Below are 7551 nucleotides of genomic sequence, written 5' to 3'. Positions count from 1 at the left end.
ATAACTGTCAGCTAATTTTTTTCATTTGTGGCATAATTACATAATAGCTCATTTTTATTCTTTCCTTACTTAGTTGTCACCAAATACTGTGTGACCAAATACTGTCATCAATTTAAAGTAGCTGTATGATGACAAATCACACCATTGTTCGCACCCATGACTTTTCCCCCCCAGCGTTTATTATCATTACACTGTCACAAGTACAGAGCAACGAAATGACCCCCCTGCATTTAACCCATCCCCTTGGGGAGCAGTGGGCTGACATTGTGCGGCGCCTGGGGAGCAGTGTGGGGGTGAAGGGTCTTTGCTCAGGGACCCAGAGTGGGAGTCTGTGGGAGTGGGCCTTGAACTCAGAAGTTCAGGATTCAAAGTGCAATGGCCTGAGCACTAAGCACTGCTCTAACCCACTATGCCAACACTTCCCAAGACCTCTTCATTTTTAGTGGTAATTAAATATTATGCAAGTGTTTACCTCAGAAAGATAACAGATTTTAACAAATTAAAATATTTATCTGAAAGAAGAAGCAGTCACTTAAATTATTAGGATATTTTACACACTTTGATTTGACAAATGCAGAATATTTTCCAACAATCCAAAATAAAATGCAGATAATTTCCTAAGATGTTTTTGAAAACCGATGATGGGAAGTAAGTCACTTAGTAATAATCTCTTACAGAGACACATTGCAGCATGACGACATTGGTATTTGTATGGCACTTGTAACGGTTATATCCTGGCTGCTTTAATTTAAAAAAATGACATGACTTTTCCAAATAGAGGCTGTATTTTTTTTTACATGCTTCCCTGATAAAGAGAAATTTAAATTGTTAGTGCTGTTCTTTAAACGTGGCACTAGTTTAGCATTATTCATGTAAGTTTTTTTTAATTAGGACAGTTTACATTAATCTACACTTCTGCTATAAGAGTGAATTTAATATGCTGAATCTGGTAGTATAATCGTTAGTCCTTTGATGTTCATTATAATAATTGCTGAGTTGCTGCTTTTTGGATTGTTTGAAAATATCCTGAACGAAGCATTTTTCTGGTTCTATCTTTTGATTCTTACTATTGTTGTAACATCAGATGATATAACAATAGAATGTGTCGAGTAAATGATCACCATCATCTTGTTACATGTCGCTCAAGCTTGTGAGCCAGCTGTCCCAGAAACAGCTTGCCTTTGCTCTCGCCTTATTTTGACACAGTCAGACAGACAGACAGACGGACCGCTCCGACCACCCTCTTAGACCGTCTCTCAGCTCCCTTTTGTCTGCCTGTCTTGCAGCATTACCCCTACAGTTGTATTCTCCTAATTGCTGTGCACCCTGCAGAGACGAGAGACCATCTACAGGAGTGAGGTGGGGGTGGGTGTTTAGCAAAGATGAGATGCTTTTTCTTTGCATCCCCGTACCGATCTACCCCACCCCCCCTCCAACTGTGTTCTATGCTACTCTTTCCAGATTTAGATAAGCTCTGTTCATTTGGCTGGGAAGTCTAAATGTGCATCCAAGTACTGCTGACCTATTCAGGCCTGTCTCTGTGAGAAATGACCAAATCTGCATTAGGCTGCCCCTCTATAGCTAACTAATCTGCAGTGGCATTGTTGGCAAGTACATTTTATGCCTTCCAGATGATGTTTTGCATTTCTTCGCTGTTTTATTGCCACTTTTCATTTTCCAGAAAAACATCTTCAAGTGTTATCAGGCAGCTATTGACTGGATTTGAAGATGCTAACAATGACTCCCTTTTGGCAACTGCCCTGCATTTATAAATGTATACGTGGTTCTTATTAGCAAATATAAATTGGATTTCTTTCTTTTTTCTTTTTTTTCTTTACCCTCTCAGGCGCCTCTTCAGCCACCCCCGGGTTCCTCAGCCTCAGTGGTGGCAGCAGCAGCGGCAGCAGCAGCAGCAGCCTCAGGGACTCCCCAGTCACTGAAACTAACCTATCCAGAAACTCTGGACCGCATCAAGGAGGAGTTTCAGTTCCTGCAGACACAATACCACAGGTGGGTGTGTAGCAAATTAGAGGATTTTTTTCCCTGTTCTTTTCTGCTACCTTGGTGTCCTGGATGGACGAGAATATTTGTGGTTTTGCATTGCAGGTGGAATGTGAAAGGCAAATCTTGAACAAAAGAGTTGGGCAAATACATTTTGCCACTACTGCTGATAGTAGTGATGTGGGTGGGGTAGAAGGTTGTTTCCCAGATAGACATTTGCATTTTGTTACTTGGTTTGAAATTTGGTTTAAGTTGAACTTTCTGGTTTTGCAACCTTGTCTTTGGTCCCACACCCAGCCTCTACTATATCCCTGTGTTGTCTTTGCTGCATACTGGCTGCATGGTTTACGTGATGTGAAGGAATGTGCTCTGAAAGCTTTTGAATGTGGGGATTTGGTTTGCTTGTGTATCTTCAGCCCCTCCACTCTGTTTTCTTGGCACAGCTTTATAGGGTACCCACCCCCGACTTCTCTCCTCTCGCCCTGCTTTGATTTTAGGTGACCAGAATCCCTTTCTATCCCACTTCAAACTTCTTTTGTGCACACACCCGGAGTCCGAAAAAGCCCCTCTATCCCCCACGGCTACATCTGCCCGGTTCTTTTTTTTTTTTTTTCCCCATTCTTTTCTCTACTCTATGCTCTCCACAAGCTCAAGTGTCTAACTCCACAAAACAGAGCGACTGCAACCTGGTGCTTCCTCTCATACAAACTGCTGTGCTTGTTGGAGTCGTAGCAATCTGGTATTTCCCAGCCAATACTGAGTTATCTTTTAGGGTCTGTCCTGCTGTTTTGGTCAAATATTAAAAAGATTGGAAAAAAAAAAATCAACACTGACAGCAAAAGGTGGCTGATGTTATGAAGAGGATTATATTATGTCCTTTACCCATATCGTTATTACAACATGTTCCTTGCTGCTTCACTTTTCTAGAGAAAGTGTTGTTATTTATTAGTTTATTATTTCATTAAATATAAAAATGTAATTTCCTATATTAAAAAGCAAAAACCATAATGCTCTCATATGATCAGAATGAATTTTTTTGTCATATTGCCTTAGCAATGTTATAGTGTATTTCTACATCCTTAATAGTCAACTTTTACTGCATTGGGCCTCTTACAGATTACCCAGAGATTTGTGGATGGCTACCAATATGTGTTTCTTGGAAAGCGTATACGCACTGAGGCTAATTTTAGATGACTTGGATTTCTCTTCCAATTATATAAATAGGATCAATGCATTTCTTTTTAGCTTTCTCCTTAGACCAGTCCTTCCTTGTATTCATTTATAACAGGGTATTTGTGACAGAGTAGTTAATGTTTAAAAGGATTTTACCAACCTAAAATCAAACAAAGATAATCTAAGCATCTTATTTTTTTTAAAAGAGATATTGTAGTCATAATTCTCCCTATATAGTGTAGGGACCTTTTACTCAAAAGGTGGACTTTTCAAAAGATAAAAATGTGAAACTTTGCTGTTAAACATTTAACCTTGCTAGTATTCGATGAATGCTCCTTTGCCAAATAGCTGTATTGTCCCCAAGGTTGGTAAGAATTAATATTGTGTAGAAGGTACAGATGGCTTTCCTATGCTGTAAAGTCAGAGGAGCAGAATGATGTGCATGCACGTAACTCTATCTCGTACTGTAGCAGCCTAAATTAACAGACTATATCATCCTGTCAAAAATATATTTTGCTTTTAATTGGCTTTTTTGCTGCTCCTCTCCCAGATGCTGAAAATGGCTTACTTTGTCTTCTCTGAGTAACTACCTCACTAGATAGAATGATGTGCGCAGTGTGACCTGGCTGCACTTCACTTATCAGATAAAGATCAGACTTCTTTATCATTCAGGACCAATTGAGCTAAAAAGAAGATGACTGTGTTCACCAATTGGTTTTTCTGCAATTTTTGTCTAAATTAAATTTCACCAAAAATTCTGTGATTTTTAATTTTTTTGTTTGTTTTTTTATGTAGGTTTTCCTCTACACTAAGCCCAAGCAATGTGCTATACATGTATGCTGTACAAAAGATCTAATGAGAAAAAAGTTATTTGATATTTTTTTTATATCTCTAATCAAATAGTTAATTCAAGAGAATTGCATGTTGATTTAAATATCAGTCCTTGTTGAGATTATGTTGCAGAATGTAGCTAACAAACAAGTTTTACTGGTATAGAGTCTATTTTTAAAATTCCCGAACGTTTTTTATTATAATACTTGAGTCTGCACACGCCCCCCTTCTTTAGAGATAAAGCACAACCACAAAGTTAAACCCATTTTAGCTTTATTACTGCTACCTAAACAGGTGCAGTGATAAATTCTCTCTCTTACTCCTGTTAAATGTAACATAAATAAAAATCTGCAAATTTGAAATTCCAATCTTTAAAAGACAGATTAAATTGTAAATGCAGTTAATTTTCCAGCCCCAATCTTAAATTCTAAAGACTTCTGCTGGTCATGTAGCAGAGTCACATTTTCATTGTTAAGGAAACTTTCAGAACTGCTTCTTCGTCCTGTTGGATTAGAGTCAGATATTGCTGTAAAACTTTTTAAAAACAAAGCTACAGCTTTGCCTGTATTTGCTTATATCATCTTTTCCTCCGTGATAAAAAAAAATAATAAAAATTTATAAAGCAGCATCAGCCTTAACAATGAAGACTGTTGTTCTAATTGCGACCTGGTCTGGCTAAAACTCATCACCTGATGCCCAGATGATTTTTATGATGCATCATTAGAAGTTAATACTTTAAATACTGCCCTTTTAACCAAATTAATATCGAAATGGGTTCATCTAACAGTGCTGCAGTTACTTTGCCTTTTAGTGGCAAGTTAAAGAGGTCCTTTTATTTTATCTAATTGTGTTACTTCCTTGGATAAAGCTGTGCCTGAGCTCATCTGTTGTATATTTTTGCCTTATCCACATGTTCCCTTTTTTTGATTAAGCTGCTGAAAACTTTACTCTGAATATTTAACTGTTCATTTATTACTAGAGGGAACCAGGTATGGTTTTATTGGATCGCTTAATGCAGACTGAAGTCTTTTATGCTTGTGTGCTCAATCACTAAGTAGGCCAGTCATGCATGTCAACATGTCTCTAGCCACACGCTGATCAGAGGTCATAAAACTTCCATTATGTCGTAACCCCCCTCAAAGATTTAAAATGGCAAGCGGTACCATAAAACCCCTTGCCTCTTTCCGTAATGATGCAACTCTTAAAAGCCCTTGAATGTATGCCATCCATGACTATATGGAGCTCAGCTTTGCTTCCATTTTGGAAAAGACCAAAAGCAGTTGGAAGGATTAGCGGTGCCCTTGTATAATCCAACAGGTTGCAGCACAGAGCTGCATCTCTGATTGCAGACTACACCTTCATGTAATCGGACCCACATGGCCGCAATTCACCCCGCAGGCAAAACATGACCCCAATGCCCACACAAATAGACTCACTAATCTATCCTGGCACACTTCTAGTATGCATTGTACTCTGACTCCTCCAATTATCTCAACACACAAATAGATGTTGTCCTGAAATGGCAGTGCTGGGTTTTTTTTTGCTTCTGAGAAGGTTATTCCGATCTGTTGGATTTAAGAGCAGAAGGGAGAGAGAGAGGGATTGTGGTGGGATTATGGTCGATGGGCTGCATAGGTTTTTGTGTTTATAACTCACTGTGTGTGGTAAGGTTCATAACCCATCCGTGGGTAAATGTCTGTTTTTTGGAATAAGGAGAAAACACCCTACTTGGCTAAAGAGAGAGAAGAGTTAATTAATTAAAGGGTCACTGGTGGGCCAACTGCTCCTCAGTGTGGGAGTATGTGGTGGTTGTGTGTTTTAACTATACAAACAGGCTGTAATCAGCAAACTGAAGGGAAGCAGGAGGAGCTGCTGACAGAGCCCTCATTACTGTAATTTTTGGTCTCCACACACACACACACACACACACACACACAGGTTGTTCTTTGTGACTGTGAGCACCATTATGCGTGCGCGCTCTGTAGAGACAGATAGGCTCTCCACTTACCTCTAATATGCTGCCACTCAGCACTAAAGAGCCCCTCCACTCTTCTCATCCCAAATAGCACAAGGCAGCTGCAGCTACTGATGCAGTGACTGCGTCATTTTAGGATCATGTTTAAGATCATGTTAAGCAAAAGTTATTTTTTCATCTGTGAAAATCACACTAAAAAATAAAGCTCAGAACTTTTAGCAAGACATAATCAAGCTAATGGTCTCTTCCAGGGCTCTCACGTTCTTTTTTTTTTTTGTTGATTCTAAATAATAAGTTATATGTTGATCTTTACATACATAAAATAAAGTTTGCCTTCCTTATATCCTCATACACTATCAGACTCACAGTAACTGCTACATCAGTTACAAAGTTAAGAGAGGTTTCTCTTTAAAGTGAGCTCTTAACTTTGGCCATGAAAAACTAGTTGTGCGTGCAGTTTCAATAACTCCTAAGGTGTGTTTCCTCTAGGCTAATTCAAGGTTTTATTTTCAGTTTAATTAAAATGAGCCCTTAGGGGAAATGGCAAGCCAGGATCACTCCATGGGTTTTTTCTTTATTTGTTTTAAATGAAACAAAAATAAAGCCAACTTAATATGAATACTAATGAATGCAGCCTTATAGGAAATGTTAGTATAAAACTGAAATGCGTACAGAGGTCTGTCATTATTTTTCTTTCTTACACCTTAGATCCTAAAAGGTTTAAAAGATTGCAAAAAAAAAACAAACAAAAAAAAAACTGTTCAAAAACCTTTTTTTTTTTTTTACTCTTCAGAATTTACTTGCTGTTACCATAGTCTACCTTAGTCAAAGTTTACAGAAAAGATTCACTGTAAAACAGCCAAAAAATAGAAATATGGTAAATATAATGCTAATGTTATTCTGGTTATTTATGTTTATTTTTGAGTGAATCCGATGGCGTGGATAGGAGTGAACTTTTTACTTTTGTTGATTCTTATAAGAAGAATTTCTGCATTATTCAGTACAGTCTGAACTTCAGTTACATTAAAAAATACTTAACTAATCCGAAAGGGAATTACATTTTGCAGTAGTCTTTTTTTATTTTTTTATTTTAACCAGTTGAAGGTGTTGATGGGTGTAGACAGGAAGGATCTTCTGTCGCGGTAGAACGGGAACTAAACCAGATGTGATGTGAATATTACTGAAGTCTAAACTAGTTATTCAAAACTTTTTGTTTTATGGCCAGTGCCAATACAGATTATTTTGACATCAGGCTAACAGATCCCATTTTTTTCTTTTTTTTTTTTTAAGGAAATGTTGTTTTTCCCCCTCCACTTACATGATAAAAAAAATGACACAATAATAACAAATGCTACACAATTTTCACATCTAGGGCTGCAACTAACGATTATTTTGCAAATCGATTTATCTGTTGATTATTTTTTTTCCGATTACTCAATTAATAATTGGATAGCCAAAGGTTCCTTTAAGAAGATTTTTTTTCGAAATTAAAGCAGGTGAAACTAAAACCTTTACACTTTCGGAGTTCTGGATAGAGCATGATGACAGAAGGAAAAAAAAAATTTAAAATC

General features: G+C 37.6%; 1 protein-coding gene across 2 annotated transcripts in view; it reads left to right on the top strand.

Moving 5' to 3' along the window:
• The first annotated feature begins 1842 nt into the window (after nucleotides 1-1842).
• The window catches only part of LOC107099629 (transducin-like enhancer protein 1), a 36450-nt gene continuing 30741 nt past the window's right edge, over nucleotides 1843-7551 (top strand). For both annotated transcript variants that reach the window (XM_015397842.1, XM_015397841.1), the window contains exon 1: nucleotides 1843-2010. The gene's annotated coding sequence lies outside the window, so the exon portion shown is untranslated. The remainder of the gene's footprint in view (nucleotides 2011-7551) is intronic.

Source organism: Cyprinodon variegatus, unplaced genomic scaffold (assembly GCF_000732505.1).
Source record: "Cyprinodon variegatus isolate N-32 unplaced genomic scaffold, C_variegatus-1.0 Scaffold890, whole genome shotgun sequence".
Taxonomy (NCBI): Eukaryota; Metazoa; Chordata; class Actinopteri; order Cyprinodontiformes; family Cyprinodontidae; genus Cyprinodon; species Cyprinodon variegatus.
Note: the sequence above shows the minus strand (reverse complement) of the source record. Positions and strands in the feature narration are given on the sequence as shown.